General features: G+C 38.2%; 1 long non-coding RNA gene across 1 annotated transcript in view; it reads right to left on the bottom strand.

The window, feature by feature from the left end:
• The window catches only part of LOC130306682 (uncharacterized), a 48,961-nt gene extending 46,004 nt beyond the window's left edge, over positions 1-2,957 (bottom strand). Inside the window, exons 1-2 of the long non-coding RNA XR_008856012.1 lie at positions 2,884-2,957; positions 2,578-2,645 (exon numbers count right to left, since the gene is read on the bottom strand). This is a non-coding gene — a long non-coding RNA (uncharacterized LOC130306682). The remainder of the gene's footprint in view (positions 1-2,577; positions 2,646-2,883) is intronic.
• Between the last annotated feature and the right edge of the window lie 22,442 nt (positions 2,958-25,399).

The following is a 25,399-nucleotide window of genomic DNA, read 5'->3' as shown; positions in this document are numbered from 1 at the left end:
ATTTGTGCGATCAAATCTCGGCCATATTCACATTCGTTGCCAAATCGAATATTTCATGAAATTTGTAACAAATTCGGGTTTGTCAGCATCGATTCACTCATCTCTAAGTAAGATATTACAGTACCATACTGCCTTTTAAGACTTAATTTTTTTAATTAGAATATTCATAGTCAATACAAACTTTTATCAAACACAAGGCCCTAAGTGGGTTACTCCACATGGAGCCTAATTATCAAGAATTATATGGTTATACTTGTAATAGAAAAAGATCCAGCTCCCAGAGTGGAAATTCAGTTTAAAATACTTGTGTATAAAAGAGCATGTAAACAAGCTACATGCCATGGCAAGGCTGTGTTTCAAATATTCAAAATATCTCCTAACCACAGCATGCATCTTGTTTACATTATCACTAGTGTCCAAATATGTTTTTTTTTATGAACTTAAAAAGATTAAGAATTTTTAACAGAATCGATCCTTTCTATAATAAAGTAGACTTTTAACTTTATTAGTACAAAATGAAAAAAGGGGGTTTAGCTGACTTTAGTTATGCATGTGATGGTTGTACTTGTATTGAACATAAGTTTCATGATTTATTTATATTTAATATTAGCTTGTACTTTTGTGCTTCATAATTGCAGTTTCTGCCCCTGATGAGCCCTTGATTTCATGTGGGGAAACATGTTGGAACACTTTGTAATGTCCGTGAATGTGTTGTTGAGATCAGACATCCTAGTGGTGAAGTGTTGATTAATTTGTAGATGTAGAACACTTAGTACCACGGTCACCCACCGTATTGTGGGATTGCCAATTTATATGTGAAAATGAATACTGAAAAAATTAATCTTCCCCTCAAAAAATGTGACTGTGAAACATATCTTTTAAATCACATAGATAATACACATGTACCCCAAAGGGTATGTATAAGTTACCACCAATTTTTTTTCCCAAATACGGTATCTAAAAGCACTGAGTTGAGTTTTCTTAGGCCCACAATGAGCTCACATCTCCTCAGCAAAGTGTTCATTTTAGAGAGGGTAAGTCTGGAAATAGACTAGGTCTTTTCGTATCAGGGTGAAGGAGTTCTCACTGAATGTTTCCTTCACAAGTCTGTATCAAGACTCTATTTTCTACTTGACTTACTTCAGAATAAATCAAGGCAGGAACAGTTATCTGACCCTAACCTTGCCTTGTCAAGCTGAAGGACTCATCTTGAAAATCAATTAACCACAAAAATCCTTATCCTTATACAGCTTTCCATATCCTTTTATATACAGATAATATAAATCAATATAACTCTGCAGTATACTGTCCCTACCCCTATGTCTGAAAAATAACCTATGTTCATTTGATATGATTGAAAGTTACATTTGATTAGTGGTAGAATAATATTTGGAGGACATATAGGGCCCCAATAATGTGTTGTTTTGGTCAAGCCAGCATCAAAGTATAATAATCTCCTAAAGGAAAGAACATAGAAAATGTAATAATATGATATAAATAATAATAATAGCTCTGGACTATCTCTTTCTGTTCATTACTCGGGCGAGCTCTATGCCGGTTCTGTGCGCCAGTCAAGAGGGGGAGCTGATACGATTTGTGCTAAAATAATAATAATAATAAAATTATCACACATGGTTAAAAAGGCTTTTTAGACAATGAAAATTAATACAGCCTCCAATTAAAAAATAATAATAAACAAACTTTTTATTATTTGTATTTTTTTCAAGTGTGTGCCCTATTTCAGGCTGAAATACTGCAATGTTCATCTTGCTTTTAACAGAAAAAAAAACCCCATTTATTTCATAACACAACAAACTGCTCGCAATGGGTTACTTGGCAGTCAATCATCATCCATGTAGTGCCTCTTCTGAGCAGACTCATTATAAGAGATGAGCGAACTTACAGTAAATTGGATTTGTCACGAACTTCTCAGCTCGGCGGTTGCTGACTTTTCCTGCATAAATTAGTTCAGCTTTCCGCTGCTCCGGTGGGCTGGAAAAGGTGGATACAGTCTCCTAGGACTGTATCCACCATTTCCAGACCACGGGAGCACCTGAAAGCTGAACTAATTTATGCAGGAAAAGTCATCAACCGCCGAGTTTGTGACGAATCAAATTTAATGTAAGTTTGCTCATCTCTACTCATTATCCTTATGCAGCTTTCCATATCCTGTTATATACAGATAAAATAAAACAAAATTACTCTACAGAATACTATCCCTACCCCTATGCCTAGATTAGTCTGGAAAATGGATGCCCCGGTCATAACCTGTGTTTATTTGATATGATTCAAAGTTACATTTGATTAGTAGTAGAATCATATTTGGAGGACATATAGGGCCCCAATAATGTGTAGTTTTGGTCAAGCCAAGATCAAAGTATAATAATCGCCTAAAGGAAAGAACATAGAAAATGTAATAATATGATATATTATTATTATTATTATTATTATTATTGTCACACATGGTAAAAAGGCTTTTTAGAGAATGGAAATTTCAGGCTGAAATGCTGCAATGTTCATCTTCCTTTTAACAGAAAAAACAACAACATTTATTTCATAACACAACCAACTGCTCACAATGGGTTACTTGGCAGTCCATCATCATCCACGTAGTGCCTCCTCTGAGCAGACTCGTTTTTTCAGCTCTGTGCAAAGACAAAAAGCTCTATATGAAGTATTAGCTAGGCTATTGAACTGAAAAAGAATTAGACTGAAACTGTTCAATTTAACTCCACTCTGATTTTGTGTGTATTGTTTAAAGATAGGGACTGTGTTTCTATACTTAAATGTATTTTATGCCCTCGAGTCACAAAAAAATGTAAGTGTTTATGGATCTCTTCTTCTGTTCTATGTCTTACCAGGAACATTCTAGTAATGACTTACATTGTCCACAGTCATCTGGTTATGCGGCAAATGTGTATCATAAAGAACATAGTTACATAGGGGAAGATTTATCAAAACCAATTGCCCATAGCAACCAGTTAGCTTCTTTTATTTCTCAGAGACCTTTTTGAAAATGAAAGAAGCAATTTGATTGGTTGTTATGGGCAACTGGTCAGTTGGTCAACTTGTCCTCTGCACAAGTTTTGCTAAACCTCCCCCATGGTTCATAAGGTTGAAAAAAGACAAGAGTCTATTAAGTTCATAAGATTAAAAAAGTAAAAAGACTGGATCAATGACCTGTGAACATTGCATTTAATATAAAGAAATAAAAATAAAAAACATCCAGGCCTCCCTTGTAATAGTTTATTAAGTCAGACATCATAATATGTGGAAGAGAGTTCCATAGTCTCACTGGTCTTACAGTAAAGAATCCCCGTCTGTGATCATGGTGAAACCTTGTTTCTTCTTGATCTAGTCCCCTCGTCATGGGAATACATATATATATATATATATATATATATATATATATATATATACACACACACACAGTAAAATCTGCGCTAAGAGCCTCCATTTTTTGACCAAGAGTGCTGCTGCAACCTTCTTTTTTGTATACACTGTATTTGCTACAGCAGCGTGCACCCGTGTATTAGGTAGTTGTGCTAGCTATTTTTCTTTTTGTTTTTGCTGTGCAATTTAGGGGGATTGGCACCCTCTCTAACCATGCACCCCTACCCTTTTTCACAGGAGGTTTTAAAATTTGTAGTGGATCCAGCATGTCACCCAGTCAGAGGCTATATGCCCAGCAGAGGTGAGTGAAATGAGTGTTAGGATCCCATCCGAAATGAGGCCACCTCCATGTGGTGGATGGGGGACACATTTTGATCAAAAAGTGGGCTAGGAGCCTCCATTTTCTGACCAAGAGTGCTGCTGCAACCTTCTTTTTTGTATACATTGTATTTGCTACAACAGCGTGCACCCGTGTATTAGGTAGTTGTGCTGGCTATGTTTCTTTTTGTTTTTGCTGTGTAATTTAGGGGGAGTGGCACCCTCTCTAACCGTGCACCCCTCCCCTTTTTCTCAGGTTTTTAAATTGATATTGGATCCAGCATGTCACCCAGTCAGAGGCCATATGCCCAGCAGAGGTGAGTGAAATGAGTGTTAGGGTCCCATCCGAAATGAGGCCACCTCCGCATGGTGGACGGGGGACACCTTTTGATCAAAAAGTGCGCTAGGAGCCTCCATTTTTTGACCAAGAGTGCTGCTGCAACCTTCTTTTTTGTATACACTGTATTTGCCACAGCAGCATGCACCGTGTATTAGGTAGTTGTGCTGGCTATGTTTCTTTTTCTTTTTGCTATACAGTAAAATCACCCTTAGTGGACACCTCCCAATAGGGGACACCTCCCAATAGCGGACAGTTTTAAATTCCCCGTCAGAGTCCCATAAGACTTAATGTATTTGCACCCCCCCGAATTGGGGACATTCTCATTAGTGGATGCGGACACACCTGAAAGGGGACAAATAGGTGACAAAACACTCCCAATAGGGGACAAAACACTCCCAATAGGGGACAAAGCACTCCCAATAGGGGACAACCAGGCTTATGTGCCAGCCCTACCTTGTACATAGGGCTGCCATCAGGGGGTACACCCAATACCCCAGTAAGGGTTCCAGGTTCCTGCTACACCCCCCTGCAGAAGCCCAGGCGCAGAAGCAGTAGACCGCTGTTTAAACAGTGGTCTCCTGCTTCTGTACGTTCTCCGGCCACATCATTCATCCTCTCCTTCCCTGATCCCCCTGTGCCACTTTATTTCCCTTGTGCCAAATCATCCCCCCCTGTGCCACATCATTGCCTCTGTGCCATTTCATTCCCCCTTTGTTACCCTCTGTGCAAATTTATCACCCCCTCTTTACCACCCCTTGTGCCATTTCATTCACCCTTTATCTCTTGTGCCATTTCATAAAGAGGGGGGTGATGAATTTACATAGAGGATAACAATTGGGGAATAAAATGGTACAGGGGTAAGGGGGGCATCATTTGACACAAGGCATGGGGGAATAAGGTGGCACAGGGTAAAAAGGGGGGATGAAATGATAGGGGAGTGGGATAAGGTGTAATAAGGTGGCACTGGAGATTCTACTGTAATATTGCTTTTTACTATGTTTTATAGGTAATTACACTCTGGAATGAGTATCGTACAGTATTCCATCATATAGAAAGATTTTTTTGAGCCTTTTTTCCCAAAATCTCTCAATAGCGGACACTTTTTTATTCCTTCTACTATATATATATATATATATATATATATATATATATATATATATATGTTGCATTTATTTTGTAATATTATTATTATTATTTTTTGTTATGTATTCTGTGATTATGGTGAAACCTTTTTTGTTCAAGATATAATTTTTTTTTATTATTCTTTTTTTGCTATGCTTTCTATTATTATTGTCATTACTATTCTGTTTTGCTTTGTATCCTATTATTGCTGGCATGGTGGGGGTGATATGGGGAGCATTTCATTCTTGGACCAGTGAAGCACAAGACCTTGGTCCAGTCTTGTGTAAAAGCACAGTACACTCACAGCTTGCACATTAACTATATCAGTGACTTTTACAGAAGTGTATCCCCACTCAAATGCAGTAGCTGTAGCTAGCCAATCCTTTTGTTTGCAAAATGAATAAGGAAGTTTGTAGTATGCATAGAGTTTCTTAAGTTTTAGTTTTAATTTTCTAAAAATGCAAATGTATCTTTCCAGTTGGTTTCTGGTTCAGTTTAGAGGGATTTAGCCCCATACATTTTTCATAATGAGGTGATTTTAGCACTACTTTTCTACAATCTAAATTAGTCATGTACCCACAATTTCCATAACTAAAACATTCAATGTTGGTGAGGCTTGTACAGCAGCGTTTTATCTATATATTCTCCAGGCAGCAAAATACCGTATCTTACAATAATTCATTTACTATTTCTTTCAAAACTGGAACATTAGAAACCACCAGAGGATACATGGCTTTCCAGCACAGATGATCAGAGAGCTCATTGGAATTGGAAATGTATAAGAAAAATATAGAATTATATGTATAACTTAAAACAAACATTGAGTGATTTTCCTTACGCATATTTAAAACATGCTTTGAAATTACATTTTCAGTGAAAATTTCAATTAGAGGATTATATACAATAAAAAAATACATGTAAATGGAATAGCAGACAAACTTAAATGGGCTCTGTCATTAAACATGATTTTTCTGTTCAATAGTTTTTTATTTAAGTTTTTCATTTTCAAAAGAGGCAAACAACACATTGACAGTCCCAACTGTTTGAACAGAGAAAACACAAACATAGAAGAACATTATGGGTGCTCTTATCAATAAAGGAAAAGTAAACCACCGGCACTCCACATGGGAAGAGATAGGACAGCAAATGTGTAAATAGTAATAGTGATGTATTATATCTTCAGTAGCAAAGAGAACATGTGTGTCACCTGAGCTCATTAACAAGATAGAAATCATGAATATAATATATTGTGGCCATAATGCCTGTAGTGTGAACAATATGACCCCATAGCTAATATTTTTTCGTAAGAGTAAGTGGTGCTGAATTTATTGATAATGGCCTCTGTGGGTGATAGTAGAGCAGTTTTTCAGCAGCCCATGAGCAAGGTTTTAGCTATTATACACACATTGCAAAAGAGGTCACGGTATGGGTCAGGTATGTAATCAATATCAAGAAATAGTAATACCGAGCTTGGTGACCCCTTGAGTGGAAATGGCAAAATGCTATCCAGCGATTGTTTACAATGATCCCAGAAGGGGATTATAACCAGACATGTCCATAAAATCTGGAACAACGTGCCCTTGCAACCACAACTACGCCAGCATTGAATGGAGGAGCCAGGATAAGTATTTGCAAATTTCTCTGGGGTAAAGTACCACCTAAGTGAAGTCTTGTAGGCAGATTCCCTGTGGGAGGAACACTGGAACACTCTGTTGATATTATTAAAAGCACCCTGCCATTCGGAAATGTTAACGGTAACTACTAGGTCTCTTTCCCACAATCTAAGGGGGGTAGCTGACTGTATAAGGGACTTGTAAATTGACTTAAGACCTTTAAGAGATGGGGACAGAAACTTCAATACAGTATCCTTAATACCTAAGTGGGAAGGTTTAACTGTGGCGTGTAAGTGTAGGTATAGATATTTGTAGAAGTCCATCCTGTGTATGTTATAAGTGTGTTGAATAAAACTAAAAGGCAATAAGGATGAGTTGACGTATAGAAGACCCACATGAGAGATTCCATTAGCTATCCAGTTGTTTAAGTTCAAATCTGTGTTGGATATCTGTAGGAGTGATAAAGGTAGGTTATTTAAATCTGTACGGCGGGGGACATTTTGCTTGGACAGAAAAGATAACCAGATGCTGTAACAATTGGGTTAGAAAGTGGCAGAGATTTTAGGTTCCATGCAGAGAGAAGCAATATGTCACGAAGAGTACTAGGAGACACCGAGGCATTCTCTATTTGCACCCAGTGTTGGGAGCGGGCGTCTATGTCCCACCAAAATTTTAATTGGGTTAGTAATGTAGATATATAATAACTCTTGATATCTGGAGTACCCAGTCCGCCCACCAAGGTGGATTTCGATAAGAGAGTAGCTGCTAGTCTAGGTTTCTTCCCTGCCCATATAAAATCAGATAAAAAGGCTCTGTGATTTATGGAAGAATGCTTCTGGGAGGGAAATTGGAATAGTTCAGAATGCGTACAATAATTTGGGGAGCAAGAACTTGAATATGGCAACTCTGCCTAGCCAAGAGATCTCATTTTTTGATAGCTTCAGAGCTTCAGAATGAAGTTCTGTTAGGAGAGGCTCATAGTTAGATTGATATATAGTTGATTTGGGATAGGAGAGGTGAACTCCTAAATAGTCTATAATATGTGTGCGCCAATCAAAGGCATATTGGGAGCGTAAGAAACTACAATCGGCAAGAGGAATATTCAACGGTAATGCTTGCGTCTTGTAATTCATATGGTAATAGGAAAGTATGCCGAAGTTAGAAATGCTGTCCATAACTCCAGGTAGAGAGGATAAGGAGTTTGATAAAGTAAGTATGACATCATCAGCATACAATATAGTGTGATGTAGTGTGAACAGAATCTCTAATAATAATAATTCCTGAAATCCTGTCATCCAGACAAATTGCTTGGGCTAGCAGTTCTAAGGATAGTATGTAAATTAGGAGGGATAGGGGGTAGCCATTTGGGGGAGATCAGTAGATTTACAGTATTTTCTACAATGCGCTTATAAAGGTCTTTAGCTCTAGTGATCGTGTGTGGAAAAATCTCTTTACATGCTAAAAACAATATTATATGTCAATGACACTGTAAATTCAATAAATTATATTTTTACCAGACTACTTTTCTAATTAAAAAGTTAATCAGAATAAATCAGCCCTCATGCCTTTAGACATAGCTCTGTCTCCCAAGTGTGATCTATCGAAAGTTGCTTCAGGTGCATATTTCACATATCTTTTTCTGAAACTTCCTAGAGATGAAGCGTAATAAATTCCTCTTATTATTATTCTTCTTTTAGCTGCAATGTGCAAAAAAGATTAAAATGTGGAATAAGCTGCCACTTAATATGGCTGATAGAATTGTGTTAATTAAAATAGTTCTCCTCCTGTAGCTGCTGTTTGTCCTTTCTAACTCTCCTGTACTGATAAGTAATAATATAGTCACGATTATTGATAGTGTACCATATGATCTTGTTTGGAGATGCAAGCTGGCTAGACTGAGAATAAAGTATTTTTTATCTAGATATAACTCTAGGGATTTTGCAAATCCTAATTTTAAACTTACATTTTTTTTTGTATCCTAATCAAAGTAACTCGAAATGTGAGAGGAGGTTAATATTAATTATACGTTACAGTTTCTTAATATTGGAGAGGTGCACACACATTGTATTTTGGCAGTTTTTAATTAATTGCTGTGAGTCAAAGACAGAATTGGTCTAACCCCTTAAGGACCCAGCCCATTTTCACCTTAAAGAGGTTTTCCAGGAAAAAAAACTTTTCTACATATATATATATATATATATATATATATATATATATATATATATATATCTCAACCGGCTCCACAAAGTTAAACAGATTTGTAAATTACTTCTAGTAAAAATAATCTTAATCCTTTCAGTACTTATGAGCTGCTGAAGTTGAGTTGTTCTTTTCTGTCTAAGTACTCTCTGATGACACCTGTCTTGGGAACTGTCCAGAGTAGAAGCAAATCCCCATAGCAAACCTCTTCTGCTCTGTGCAGTTCCTGAGACAAGCAGAGATGTCAGCAGAGAGCAATGTTGCCAGACAGAAAAGAACAACTCAACTTCAGCAGCTGATAATTTTTGGAAGGATTAAGATTTTTTAATAGAAGTAATTTACAAATCTGTTTAACTTTCTGGAGCCAGTTGATATAAAAAAAAAAAAAAAAAAAAAAGAAAAAATACGTTTTTTTTCCCCTGGAATACCCCTTTAAGGAATTGGGCATTTTTTGCACATCTGACCACTGTCACTTTAAGCATTAATAACTCTGGGATGCTTTTACTTTTCATTCTGATTCCGAGAAAGTTTTTTCATGACATATTCTACTTTATGTTAGTGGTAAAATTTTGTCGATACTTGCATAATTTCTTGGTGAAAAATTCATAAATTTTATGAAAAATGTTGAAATGTAGCATTTTTTTTTACTTTGAAACTGTTTGCTTATAAGGAAATGGGCATCACAAATAAATTATATATTGACTCACATGTCCAATATGTCTACTTTATGATTGCATCATAAAGTTGACATGTTTTTACTTTTGGAAGACATCAGAGGGCTTCAAAGTTCAGCAGCAATTTTCCACAAAATTTTCAAAATCGGAAGTTTTCAGGGACCAGTTCAGTTTTGAAGTGGATTTGAGGAGCCATTGTATTAGAAATACCCATAAATGACCCCATTATAAAAAAAACGGCACCCCTCAAAGTATTTAAAATAAGTATTCAATTCAGTAAGTGTGTTAACCCTTTAGGTGTTTCACAGGAATAGCAAAGTGAAGGAGAAAATTCTATATCTTCATTTTTTACACTCGCATGTTCTTGTAGATCCAGGTTTTATTTTTTTTATTTTTACAAGGAATAAAAAGAAAAAAATCACCTTAAAATTTGTAACCCAATTTCTCTCAAGTAAGGAAATACCTCATATGTGTATGTCAAGTGTTCTGTGGGTGCATTAGAGGGCTCAGAAGGGAAGGAGTGGCAATGGGATTTTGGAGAGTGAGTTTTTCTAAAAGGGTATATGGGGGGCATGTCACATTTAGGAAGCCCCTATGGTGGCAGAACAGCAAAAAACAAAAACAAAAAAAAACTAAAAAAAAAACATAGCATACTTTTTTGGAAACTACACCCCTCAAGGAACGTAACAAGGGATACAGTGAGCCTTAGCACCCCACAGGTGTTTGACGACTTTTCTTAAAGTCATATGTGTAAATGAAAAAAAAAATGTTCACTAAAATGCAGTTTTTTTCCTTAAATTTTACATTTTTACAAGGGGTAGTGGGAGAAAATGTCCGCCAAAATGTGTAACCCCATCTCTTCTGAATATGGGAATACCCCATGTGTGGACGATAAGTGCACTGAGGGCGCACTACAATGCTCAGAAGAGAGGGAGTCACATTTGGCTTTTGGAAAGCAAATTTTGCTGAAATGGTTTTTGGGTGGCATGTCACATTTAGGAAGCCTTTATGGTGACAGAACAGCAAAACATCCCCCACATGGCATACTATTTTGGAAACTACACCCCTCAAGGAACGTAACAAGCGGTACAGTAACCGTTAACACCCCACAGTTGTTTGACAACTTTTTGTTAAATTCGGATGTGTAAATGAAAAAAAATTAAATGTTTTGACTAAAATGCTGTTTTTTACCAAAATTTTTTATTTTTACAAGTGATATTAAAAGAAAATGCCCCCCACAATTTGTAACCCCATTTCTTATGAGTATGGAAATACCCCATGTGTGGATGTCAAGTGCTCTGCTGGCACAATACAATGCTCAGAAGAGAAGGAGCACCATTGAGCTTTTGGAGAGAGAATTTGGTTGGAATAGAAGTCGGGGGCCTTGTGCGTTTACAAAGCCCCCCCCGTGGTGCCAGAACAGTGGACCCCCCACATGTGACCCCATTTTGGAAACTATACCCCTTACAGAAATTAATAAGGGGTGCAGTGAGCATTTACACCCCACTGGCGTTTGACAGATCTTTGGAACAGTGGGCTGAGCAAAGGAAAAATTAAATTTTTCATTTTCACAGACCACTGTTCCAGACAACTGTTGGGCATAAATGCTCACTGTAGCCCTTATTACATTACATTAGGGGTGTAGTTTCCAAAATGGGGTCACATGGTGGGGGGATTCATTGTTCTGGCACTATAGGGGCACATGGCCTTTAATTCTGGAAAATGTTCTCTCCAAAAGCCCAATGGTGTTCCCTCTCTTCTGAGTATTGTGGTTCGCCCGCAGAGCACTTTACATCCACATATGGGGTATGTTCTGAAATGGGGTTACAATTCCCCCCCCCCCCCTATTTTCCCTTGTGAAAAGGAAACATTTAGGGTAACACCAGCATTTTAGTAAAAAAAAAAAAAAAAAATTCATTTTCCCATCCAAATTTTATGAAAATTCGTCAAACACCTGTGGGGTGTTAAGGCTCACTATACCCATTGTTACGTTTAGTGAGGGGTGTAGTTTCCAAAATAGGGTCACATGTGGGTATTTATTTTTTAGCGTTTATGTCAGAACCGCTGTAAAATCAGCCACCCCTGTGCAAATAACCAATTTAGGCCTCAAATGTACATAGTGCTCTCTCACTCCTGAACCATGTTGTGCGTCTGCAGATAATTTTACAACCATAATTGAGTTACAAATTTTGGGGGTCTTTTTTTCCTTTTACCTCTTGTGAAAATAAAAAGTATGGGGCAACACCAGCATGTTAGTGTAAAAAAATAAAAAAAATTTACACTAACAGCCTGGTGTAGACCCCAACTTTTCCTTTTCATAAGGGGTAAAAGGAGAAAAAGCCCCCCAAAATTTGTAAGGCAATTGCTCCCAAGTACGGAAATACTCCATATGTGGCTCTAAACTGTTTCCTTGAAATACGACAGGGCTCCGAAGTGAGAGAGCGCCATGCACATTTGAGGACTAAGTTAGGGATTGTAAAGGCGTGGACATAGGGGTATTCTACCCCAGTGATTCCCAAACAGGGTGGCTACAGCTGTTGCTAAACTCCCAGCAGGCCTAGACAGTCAGTGGCTGTCTGGAAATGCTGGGAGTTGTTGTTTTGCAACAGTTGGAGGCTTCATTTTGGAAACACTGCTGTATGATACGTTTTTCACTTTTATTGAGGGGAATAGTGTAAGGGGGTGTATCTGTAGTGTTTTACCCTTTATTTTGTGTTAGTGTAGTGTAGTGTAGTGTTTTTATTGTGCATTCACAGAGGTGGGGGTTTACAGTGAGTTTCCCGCTAGGAGTTTGTACTGCTGCGGAAAATTTGCAGCAGCTCAAACTTGAAGCAGGAAACTCACTGTAAACCCGCTCGTGTGAATGTACCCTGTACATTCACATGGGGGGGACAAGCCTCCAGCTGTTGCAAAACTACAACTCCCAACATGCACTGACATACTGTGCATGCTGGGAGTTGTACTTTTGCAACAGCTGGAGGCACACTGGTTGGAAAACCTTCAGTTAGGTTCTGTTATCTAACTCAGTATTTTCCAACCGCTGTGCCTCCAGCTGTTGCAAAACTACAACTCCCAGTATGTACTGATCATGGAAGTGATTGCAAAACTATAAATCCCAGCATGCCCAAACGACAAACAGCTGTCTGGGCATACTGGGAGTTGTAGTTTTGCAACATCTGGAGGGCAACAGTTTAGATACCACTGTATAGTGGTCTCCGAACTGTAGCCCTCCAGATGTTGCTAGGCAACTCACCGGCTTCAGTAGTCTGCACCAGAGAGCCAGCCGCACGCCATCACTTCTGGCCGACCAATAGCAGGGATAGGAGGGGTGACACCCCTGCCACCTCACTCCTGTCCCTTCAGGGAGAACGTGGGTGTCATGGATAGCCCCAATCCCCCTTATTTTCCGGGTTACCAGAGACCCGTATTACCCGGAATCGCCGCAGTCATCCCTGTTCGGTCCCCGCCTCCCTTAAGTGGTTAAAAGGAATAGAGAAAGCTATACTTCCAGCTCGATCCACTTCTAACTTTGGGTCTAAAGATTAAAAGCCACAGCACTACTGGATTCTGGACACGTGTCTCATACTAAATCTAGAGAACTAAAAATAGGCAGAGCTTTACTAAAACAATGTAGATGATAAATCTAGGGTTACCCTTTTTTTCCCCCAAAGTCTACAAAAAACAGATTGAGAAATTTCTCAAAAGAAAGTAATCAATAGTGATGAGCGGCATATGCCATATTCGAATTCGCAATATTTCGCGAATATGAGGACAAATATTTGTCCCATATTCGTGAAATTCGAATATTCGTTAAATTTGTGATGTTTTTTCGAATTGTGAAATTTCGCTATTGCGAATGCGAAATTAATAGCGAAATTTCGCTCGGCTGCGCATGCGCGCTATAACATCATGCGAGGGACGTTGCTAGGGACGTTGCTAAGCTCTGACAACTGTGCTTGCAGAACTCTCATTAGCTCACAGGCATAAGTAGGGCGGAATTTCCACGAATATTCGCACTCCGAATATTCATATAGCGAATATACGCAATGCGAATATTCGCATGCATAAACCTTTCATCTCACAGTCTCATCCCTGGGTCCTTAATGAAATGTTACAAGCATTGCATTTATCAGTCGAAGAAGATCCCTACAATGTGCTCAGTTTTTTAAAAAGTTTGAAAAAAAGACAAATATTCATAATAGCAAATTTGAATCGCGAAATTTGTAATATTCGCGAATTCGCAAATATGCAATATTCGCGATGAATATTCGAATTGCGAATATTCTTGAGCAACATTAGTAATCAAGCAGCCATGCAAACCTTACCAAGAAGGCGCAGAAAGCCTCCAGTGAACAGAGCAAGCAGATGGCTCAGAGGCCGACAGTCTTCCAGAGCTCACCGGAGATCATATACATTAGCTTCACAAGCTCATCCTATACCCAAATCTCCCTCTTCAAGACAGTCCAGTTAATGGTACAGCGCTCCATCCAGGTGGCTCTGGGACAAGTTCCACAGACATGTGTCACATTGGTTACTTGGTGGAACACAAGGAGCAGGCATTACCAACACCAACTCATTCTGAAACCCAGGCCCCATCCAGCTCCCCCACCCCAACCACCACAAGCAGCGAAACAGCAGCATAACATGGACTTCACTATGCCAGAGGATCAAGAAAACAGAAGTTGCCCTTGGCAAGCTGAGGGCTCTGCTCCTTGAGGCCAGACAGTAAGTAGTGATCCATATATCTATCTACGTTGCTACATTTTGCTTTTGTTTAAGCAGTGATCTATATTTCTGGATATCTTTTGGAGAGGGGTCCATTCCTTTTCATTTTTCCTTAGGTGGGAGCGTAATTTATGTTTTTCTTTTTTTTTTTTTTCTTTTACAATAATAATAATGTACTGTATGTATTTATATTAAAAAATAAATGTCATTATATACAATATAACATGTGCTAAAAACTGTCACATGACTCCTTTAATACTTGAATGATATTGGGGCCAGTTGAAGTAGGTAGCACCTGCGATAAGGCCGTTGTTCCAAGCTACTGCTTTGTAACCCCATCAATAAAGAATACAAAGTTTTTACAACGCAGTACGTGAGTGACATCCTATATTCCTTCTCAGCAATATTACTTTAATGATATATTGTGATGCCACTCCGAGAGGCTACATCTTTGACAGAAGCACCCCCCTTAATTAACACCAGATTTTCTGTGACCTATTTTCAGCTTCAGCCTATTATACATACTGGTCATTTTCTTTAAGAAGAGCATTTCCCTAAAAGACCACTTCCCAATGCAATTTTGATTGATGAGCTCAAAGAGGTTTGGTAAAAGAAGGGAACAATTATCCGTTCTGTTTATAAATATGCATAGGATGACCTGGTGCTGTAAAGTAAATACTAGTTGTTTTGCTGGTAGTAATGCATGGGTATTTAATGACATTTCATGGCTGAACCCTGCACATGCAATTAGCTGTAAATTGAACTAATTGATCTTTGGTGCAATGTGTGTTTATAATTAACCTCTAGATTTCAGAAAATGCTAATTATTTAAAGCAATCGATTACGTTTGATTGAATTACAGCAAAGCTCAGGGAATTATATCTTCTTGATTGTATCAAAAGTTCAATAACCTTTGCAATGTGCTTTATTAGCTAAAGGATTTGCATTATTTTGCATTAAAGTTTAAAAAAAAAAAAAAAAAAAAACTCAACATTATTACACTTACACTATTGCTTGGTTGTTTAAATATTTGTAAAACATAATTAAGGTACAGCATGGTCCAAATTCTATTCAGAATCTTCTAGTCAAATTAGATTTAATCTTTTATCTCTAGAAATGTATTAAGCTAATAAAATTAAAAATTGTATTTGTTTAGGCGAGGCATTGGCCGATTAACTAATGTTTTATAACAACATGCCCAATCCTTTCTCTATGTGAAAGTAAAACAAAAGTACCAAAGCTGTCTGGCAATTACGTTTCTGCCTTTCTCTCCAGTAAAAGAAGTAAACTCCTTCAGCTGCTTTGTGTGAGCATGTTTTTCGCCACATAAGCATTTTATAAGCAGCCATCCCATACAAGTGGCACACTGTAGTGTTCCAAGATATGGAAAGAAAATACAACTCTAAACTAAAAGGAGTGCATGTAATACAAAAAGGGTGTGTATACATTTTTGGTTTAAATCAACCTGTTTTGTACAAGTTTTGATAATCTATTTCTTTTACACATATTTCTTCTCTTTTGGTATGGGGTCAGTAGCAGGATATAATGCTGGCAGTGGTCTTGTACTTTCTTTTGCTTGCAACGTACAACAGGGCAATCTTAAAAGAGTGCTCTAAGGATGCAAATGCAGTTGAATGCTACAATCAAAAATTGTGTCCACAAACCTAATTTGTATTGTACAGAGTAATAAGCAGTGCATGTGTAAACCTGCAAAAAGTATATACTACTAAGTAAAGATACAAAGAAATTACACAATATAATGAATAATGCAGGAAAGAAATGATGATGGCACTCACCATAAGCAGGGTGTCAGCTGTACTTTATTCAGAAACCCGGCAGATTACAGCATGGGGAGGAGGGACGCCAGGAGCATGTTATAGCTATTTTGTGCACCAGGTGCACTTCTTCAGGCCAGTCCCCCACTGTCGCCAGTGTCGGTGAGAAATACCTGTAGTGACGTCAGTGGGCGTATGCCTTAAAATACACCAAAAGTTAAACAAGTGTACAAAAAACTATTAAAAACATAAGATTAGACCAATCGTGATGATACACTCCACACGAGGGGCTACAGAAAACCCACCGCTGGTAATGCCCTCCTGCACTTTGAAAGCCATCATCCGAGCCATGTAAAAACGCTTTACACTTTGGTCAATTCTTGCGTTTACGACGCATTAATGGCTCGGTTGATAGCTTTCTTGGGCAAGGCAAAGATCTTGCACTTAGGCTAGCTTAAAGGGGCTATACTCAAGATATTATTAATGCTGCCTTCGAAAAAGCAGCCTCACAAGATCGTAGTACATTGCTGAGAAAAAGGACGATAAAACACGTAGAAATGTTAATCAGTTCAAAAAAGTGTAGTCCACAGAAAAAGATGAGACAAGTGACAGATTTTTGTGTGTGTTCGATTACAGTCCCCTTTCTAATACCATCAAAAAGGCCATAAACAATAATTGGTCTCTTCTTGTAAAGGATCCCCTTTTAAATGAAGTTACTACTAACAGGCCAGTTATAGCCTTCCAAAAAGTCAAGAATATCGGTAATCTCCTGACCAATAGCGGCTATGTCTCTGAGAAAAAGGGTGATCTGGATTGGCTCAGCAGTGCCGCTCCCACAGGGAATTATCCCTCTGGCAGCTGCAAATGGTGTCTCAATCTTAAAAAAGGAAAACATTTCCTTTTAGGTGGTGTTGATATCTATGTTGAGTCTGTTTACCTCCCGGACCGATCATGTTGTTTACAGGATCGAGTGTGCATGTGGCCGCTTCTACATAGGCAGCACTATCCGCCCCATGCACACTAGGTTCCGCGAACATGTCTATAACAGGTCTATAAAAACGCTTAAGGGCTGTCCAAGAATCATCGAACATGTTAATAAGGAACATGGAGGAGATACCTCAGTTTTGAAATTTTTCGGACTAGAAAGAGTCCTCCCGGTTGCCGGGGGCGACAGAAGGAAACTTTTGCTGCAGAGAGAGGCCAGGTGGATCCTGCGCATGCGTGCGCAGGGTCTGTCTGGCCTCAATGATAAGGTGGATTTAAGCATATTTTTGTAACGTATGCTCTTCTCTCTTTTTTTATTTGCACAATGTTGGTCTAATCGTATGTTTTTAATCGTTTTTTGTACACTTGTTTCACTTTTGGTGTATTTTAAGGTATTTCTCACCGGCACTGACGACAGTGGGGGAGTGGTCTGAAGAAGTGCACCTGGTGCACGAAATAGCTATAACACGCTCCTGGCGTCCCTCCTCCCCAAGCTGAAATCTGCCGGTTTTCTGAATAAAGTACAGTTGACACCCTGCTCATGGTAAGTGCCATCATCATTTTTTTCATGCATTATTCATTGAATTTCGGATTGAGCACCCCGTGGAAGGTGTACAAATTGTGGGTCCCTATCGTCTAGAGATCGGGTGTATGAGAGCTGTGCCGAGCTCTTTTTCTTTTTGGAAGTTTACACAATATAATGATGTAACATATGTCAGTGTGTCTACATGGAGACTGTTCTATGCCACACAGGTGGAGAATGTGGAGCAGTGGACAGAGTTTGTTTCCAGTCTGCCTACTCCATTTAGGTCTGGAGCTGATGAAGCTCATTAGAGGGGTACTCCGTTGAAAAACTTTTTTTTTTAATCAACTGGTAACAGAAAGTTAAACAGATTTGTGACTCTCTGTGACTCTCAAGGGCCCTGAGTCTCACTGGAAGTGTTTTTATTGATATGGCTTTATTGATATATTTATACTAATAAATTCCATGGTTTCACTGCTGAATTGGACAATTGATTCCGTGTAACATTGAATGCCTACACAGTATTTTTGCAGATTTATTTTATTCTAGACACTTAGGGTATAGGTGTGTGTGGCAAGCTCGGTTAATATAGTGCACAGGAGCCAGCGAGCATCTCCCATCAAATTACTGTGTAATTATAAAATGCAAAGTGCAAACTTAATCCGGAACTGCAATGCTGAACCTATGCAGAAAAAAACTAAATACAGCTATACATGTATGTGTATATATATATATATATATATATATATATATATATATATATGTATATATATATATATATATATATATATATATATATATATAGCCGCTGCCCAGCATAAGCAGTGAGTCTGTGGCTATTGATGGTAGACAACACTTGCCTGCGCTTGCTTATAAAACTACTTAAGGCGCTTGGGCACACAGATACACCCTTTGTACCAGAGGACGAGAGTGTACCTGTACGCCCTGCATCCTTAAAGGGTTAAAGGCTGGAAGGATTTGTGTTGCCATAGAGCATGGGGTTTGGGTGAAGGAGTAAAGGACCAAAAAGATGTTTTAGCAGCAAATTCTGCAATCATTGTGTAATTGTCATGGTGATCTCAGTTGGATGAATAAAAATGGAAGATAATTACTCTAATAATAAATTACTGTAAAATAAATGCAATTTTGGGAGGTCATTTTAATATGTCGTCACTGTTTATGAATTGAAAATCATTTGTGTAAAGCTTGTATTTATCATTATTAGGTCACTATTTGAAAGTAATATAGATTATTTTAATAATGTTTTTATTCAGTAAAGTAACAGTAAGTAACAACAAACTGTGGTATTATTTAGACAATATGGGGGATATTCATCAAGTTGTCTTATAGTAAGATTTTTTTAGTCCCCATAGTAACCAATCACAGCTTAGCTTTCATTTCTTATATTGCTCTGGTAAAATGAAAGCTGAGCTCTGATAGATTGTTATATGTAACAAAGAGAATCTTACTGTAAGACAACACAATAAATCTTGCCCTTTGGTCTACCTTCTAGCAGACCAGAGAAATAGATTGCAGATAACACTGATGAGTGCCTATGCATAATGCTAAACAGTATAAGCAATCAAGCCATCTCTATAATTAGTGCCCTATGGGGACATTAAAAAGTTTAACAATTTTAAACATAACCATTTTTTTCAAAGTGGTACAATAATAGTAAAGCATTTAAAGTTGTGTGTCATTTTAATCATACTGCTCCACAGAAAACATGCCTGCTTTACTGTAAGTTGCACTGGGTACAAACAAAACCCTCCAAAATGTCCAACATTCTTTAGATTTTTCCCACAAAACAATGGGTGAGCTTTATCAAAACTTGTCCAGAGGAAAATTTGCTGAGTTGCCCATAGCAACCACTCAGATCGCTTCTTTCCTTTTTTAAAGGGCCCTAAAAAAATGAAAGAAGCAATCTGATTGGTTGCTATGGGCAACTCAGCAACTATTCCTCTGGACAGGTTATGATAAATCTCCCCCCAATTTTTTTTTTGGGTTGTTGCATACATTTTATGGTTAAATGAAATGTGTCATTACAAAGTTCAATTGGTCATGCCAATAAATAAGGCCTCAAAATGGAAAAAACTAAAAACTGTTCATCTAGAAATGAAGCTGGCTGTGTCCTAAGGAGGTTATGACTCAGTTGCATAATTACCAAAAAGATTTATCAAAACCTGTCCAGAGGAAAAGTTGCTGAGTTGCCAAAAGCAACCAATCAGATCCCTTCTTATATTTTTGACAAGGCCTCTGCATAATGAAAGAAGCGATCTGATTGGTTGCTATGGGCTACTAGTCAACTTATCCTCTGGACAGGTTTTGATAAATCCCCCCCAAATATAGCTATTTACACCCCTGATTTCCTCATAACAAGTCCCCTTTAGCTTTATCATCAAAGCATCTGCATTTTAATTTTTTTTTACAAAATGTTAACATTTGAAATTCATATTAAAAATAATATTGTTTCATTCAAGGAAGATTTTAGCTCAATACCTTTAAATACACCGTAGGAAAATGAATAATGTTTTTTATTCGCCCATTGACCTTATTCCTTTATTCTCAATGGCACTAAAGAAAATAGCCAAAAGTATTACAGTTTGTCACATAGAAATGATTCACTGTCAAAACTAACAAAGTTTGAGAAGACTGGACGCTAGTTAGTCTTTCCTAGGCATGACTAACTTGTAAATGTCATGGTCAAAGCTCTCTCCCATGGAAATCAATTACTCCTGGAACACAGGGTTGTGTGGCAGTTAAAATGAAGTAAATGCGAATAAACATATAACACTTTTGTAACCTTACAATCTACAATGCATTTGGAAAGTATTTAGACCCTTTTACTTTTTCTCATTTTGTTACGTTGTAGCCTTGTATTAAACTAAAATAAAAAACATTTAAGAGGACCTGTAAATAAACTCTTTAAATATATTGTACCTTATTGGCAGGAGACCAAACCCAGGAAGTGTGTGCCGGGCATGGCGAGGCACAGCTCTCACAGGCTTCAGTGATCTCGCACCTGCTGGGGAACGCCCACTTTCTTTTTCCTGCCGGGAGCTTAAACAATGTGAGCAAGGGGAAAGGAATGATACAGAGCTTTTTAAAGCTCAATTTTTTAGCTTTTAATTTTTAAATTTTTTAGGGATAAGGGCAGGAAGGGTGTTAAGCGTAGTTAGGAAATATAATCTGAGTTAGGCCCCTTTCATACTGCCGTTGTGCCCCATCAAGTCTCTTTTTTTGTGCCTTTTTGTCCAAAATGGGCAACAACGGGTCCCGATGGCTCCCATTTACTATTATGGGCAGGTGATGAACAATGCCTGGTTTCCTCCAGATATGATGCTCAAAATTTAGAGCAAATAAAAAAAATAAAAAAAAAGATGTTTTGAACAACCAGTTGACCAAACCATGTCATTGGGGGAAAAGGGCTTTGGTAAAATTAGTGACCAAGAACCCGGTGATTATACTGGCTGAGCACCAAAGATCGGAGACACTTCCAGAAGGTCTCCAATCAAGGTGTAAAAACATCTCAAATATAATCAAGAGCAATGAGAGGACATTCCCATTCCTCCTTTAGTGACGATCACTCTATCTCCCCCATCCCATCCGCTCCTTCATTTCTATTTTCTCCTTCTTCTGATGACGTTGCTTCTAGTGATGAGCGGCATATGCCATATTCGAATTGGCAATATTTTGCGAATATATAGATGAATATTCGTCCTATATTCGCGACATTCGCATATGCTATATATTTGCAGTTATTTTCACATGTGCGTATGCGGATAACTATCTATATATCTATGTATATTATCTATCTCCTAATATTCTTTTGTGATGATATTCGCATATTCTCATATTTACGAAAATTTGCTCTCCAGTCTAATACAGTAAATAGTATAGGAGCCTTCTTTAGACCACAAGCTGGAAGCAGGGAGGGATGAGATCACAGTGATGTGTTCTGTGGGGAATTTTTTTTCCGAATATTCGTAATTGTGGATATATATATCGCTATATTCGCGAATATGCAAAATTCGCAATTAACATTCGAATTGCGAATATTCGCACTCAACACTAGTTGCTCCTTATATCTGAGAGATTCCACTGCACAGCTGCAGATACAGCAACAGGAGCAGTGATGAATCACTTCACTAAGCGGAAGGGAGCGATGTGACCAGATGAAGTAGTGAATAGTAATAATCAGATGGATGTGACGGCAGGAGATAGCAGTGTGATTGTCACTAAAAGAAAGCAATGAAAGCACCCCATTGCTGTTTCTTTAAATCAGCCTATTTTTACATTTGCTCATAACACTGCAATGGGTCTACTGAGTGACTCCTCATTTGAAAGAGTGTCATCCAAACTATAAGCCTATATCTTCAGTGTGGGTGACCCTCTTGTCAGTTTACCTGACACACGAGGAAACAGCATATATTTGTTCAATTTTCAGTTCATTTGTGCAGAAGAGTTGGCAAGTATTAGTGGAATGGAATTTCATTTATTCAGATTAAAGAGGTACTCCGGTGGAAAACTTATTATTATTTTTTTTTTTATCAACCCCTGCCAAAAAGTTAAACAGATTTGTAAATTAAATATATGTAAATAATACTTTCACAAACAATGGTACCTCAATACGGCAGTCCTGATGCACAAAGGTGAGTATTGGCTAATGCTCACGTATTATATATAGCTATTTGTAAAAAAAAAAAAACTGTGTATCGGCGCACAAGTTTGAGGATAGATGGAAAAATGCATAGGTACTTACTGAGGATATTATGTTATAATCACAAGGATGGATATTGGTATATGATGGTGATTCCTGGTCAGTTGTAAGGATCCCTCCCAAGGGGGAATAGTGGAATTATTCAGATATTGTACCTGTTACAACAATTTAGGTGTATAATGTAACAGTTAGATTCATAATAGTATAATGTCAATACCATAGGAGTTAAAGATAATTAAGCAGACAGGCAACTCACTTATTATAATGTTTGTCACACCTCCAGGTGTACATGTATTTGACTTGTATTTCTCAATATGTACTCCTTGCGGCGGTGATCTGTCACTCTAAGGTAAGATGCTGTGTATCGATGTTAGTTTCACTTTAGATACACTGTGTTCCAATGCGATACTTATGTTGTGATCCTCTTACCGGCGATCGTACTACAATGTATGAATAATACTGTCACTTTCAGGGCAATGTGCTTTGTAGTCTATTTCTTATTATGCACTCTATGATATTCAAATGAACTGTGTACCGCTCTATATAGTCGGGCCACTGCTGAGATGCACGCTGCTCAAGCAGCTTGTCAAAGCATACTCCACACTGAGGGCTTGCTATACTGGGTACCTCTGTCATCCAACGCTGTTTGAGTCCCAGAACTTCCAGCGATGTCAGCGTCTTGCCGCCAGAAGAACTCAGGGTCCAATGATATCGCGGGTCAGTAAGAAGGAGACTACGGAAACCATCTAACGCGTTTCGGTCGGTATGCCGACCTTTGTCAGAGATGAGTGGATGTACCAGGTCCCAGCTATTTATACCGGTTCCCCTATGATGACGCCAAATTGTCTCCATATTTCCTCCCATTACGCTACACCAATTGAGTACTATCATATATGCATTGTTCCAAAAACATTAATCAATAGGGTACACAGCCCTTATATTCCTCTTCTTGGATTTGTACTGTATTATATGGAGTATCCTAAATGTGTTAGTCCAAAAAACGCATCAGAAGCTCACCTGTACTACCGCACTATGTGAACACTATTTGAATTGTGTAAAACCATGGAAAAAATTATTATTATTGCATTTTGTGCATACTTTTTCTTCTTCCACAAGCTTCACATTGTTATTTTTTATGTTTTATGTTTTTATATATTTATTTGGAGCAAAGTCATTCAAAACTGCAAGGCCATAATTAAAGGAATGCAAATAGCTCCAGGTCCATAGTCAAGCCATTTGGGGATATGGTGTTCAAATTAAAAATCCATCGGCTCTCTGCACGTGACATGGCCGCTATATGATCCCCCCCTCTCCAGTGTTTTTTCACCTTCTCTATACCAAAAAAATGTGATTGTGAAAATGAGGCATTGGGTTTTTCGGCAAAATGTTTAGAGAGGGGGTGCCCCAAATACTTTCGCTCAATGTTGTAAATGTGTTCTCCGATCCTGGTAGTTAAAAGGCGCTTGGTTCTCCCCATGTACGTTTTCCCACATGGGTACAGGATCCCATAGATGACATCTTTAGACTTACAATTAATGTGGGATTTTATGGAACCTATATATGATCCATCCCAGCTCTCCACTTTAAATTGTGGGCATCTTTTTGCCCCTGTTTTCTTACAGCATTTACAAGAGAGGCACGGAAAAAAGCCTGGCTCCTGAAAAAAGGGTCGCTGGTCCTTACAGTTGTTCTTTATAGTTGGCGCCACCCTGTTTCCTATATTTGATGTTTTTTTTTTTAAATAAAGGACGGTTTGGCCTGTAGAAAGTGTCCCACAGTACGGTCCTCCTTCAAGATCTCCCAGTGCTTGCTCACTATTTTTTTGAAGAAATTGCTCTGGTTATTGTAAGTGGTGATTATTGGGATTTTGATATCCTCTGGGTTTTCTTCATGGAATATGGACCGGGACACTCTACTTGTGAATAAACAAAGAATACCTTCTGAAGAAAACCCAGAGGATATCAAAATCCCAATAATCACCACTGGGAGATCTTGAAGGAAGATCGTACTGTGGAACACTTTCTATAGGCCAAACCATCCTTTATTTAAAAAAAAAAAACATCAAATATAGGAAACAGGGTGGCACCAACTATAAAGTACAAATGTAAGGGCCAGCGACCCTTTTTTCAGGAGCCAGGCTTTTTTCCGTGCCGCTCTTGTAAATGCTGTAAGAAAGCAGGGGCAAAAAGAACCCCACAATTTAAAGTGGAGAGCTGGGATGGATCATATATAGGTTCCATAAAATCCCACATTAATTGTAAGTCTAAATATGTCATCTATGGCCTCCTATGCCCATGTGGGAAAACGTACGTGGGGAGAACCAAGCGCCTTTTAACTACCAGGATCGGAGAACACATTTACAACATTGAGCGAAAGTATTTGGGGCACCCCCTCTCTAAACATTTTGCTGAAAAACACAATGCCTCATTTTCACAATCACATTTTTTTGGTACAGAGAAGGTGAAAAAACACTGGAGAGGGGGGGATCATATAGCGGCCATGTCACGGGCAGAGAGCCGCTGGATTTTTAATTTGAACACCATATCCCCAAATGGCTTGAATATGGACCTGGAGCTATTTGCATTCCTTTAATTATAGCCTTGCAATTTTGAATGACTTTGCTCCAAATAAATATATAAAAACGTAAAACATAAAAAATAAAAATGTGAAGCTCGTGGAAGAAAAAAGTATGCATAAAATGCAATAATAATAATTTTTTCCATGGTTTTACACAATTCAAATGTACACCGCATTCACATAGTGTGGTAGTACAGGTGCCTTTCTGATGCCTTTTTTGGACTAACACATTAAGGATACTGCATATAATACAGTACAAATCCAAGAAGAGGAATATAAGGGCTGTGTACCCTATTGATTAATGTTTTTGGAACAATGCATATATGATAGTACTCAATTGGTGTAGCGTAATGGGAGGAAATATGGAGACAATTTGGCGTCATCATAGGGGAACCGGTATAAATAGCTAGGACCTGGTACATCCACTCATCTCTGA

This window comes from Hyla sarda, chromosome 1, assembly GCF_029499605.1.
Source record: "Hyla sarda isolate aHylSar1 chromosome 1, aHylSar1.hap1, whole genome shotgun sequence".
In the NCBI taxonomy this organism is placed as follows: domain Eukaryota; kingdom Metazoa; phylum Chordata; class Amphibia; order Anura; family Hylidae; genus Hyla; species Hyla sarda.
This window is presented reverse-complemented; position numbering and strand designations above follow the sequence as displayed.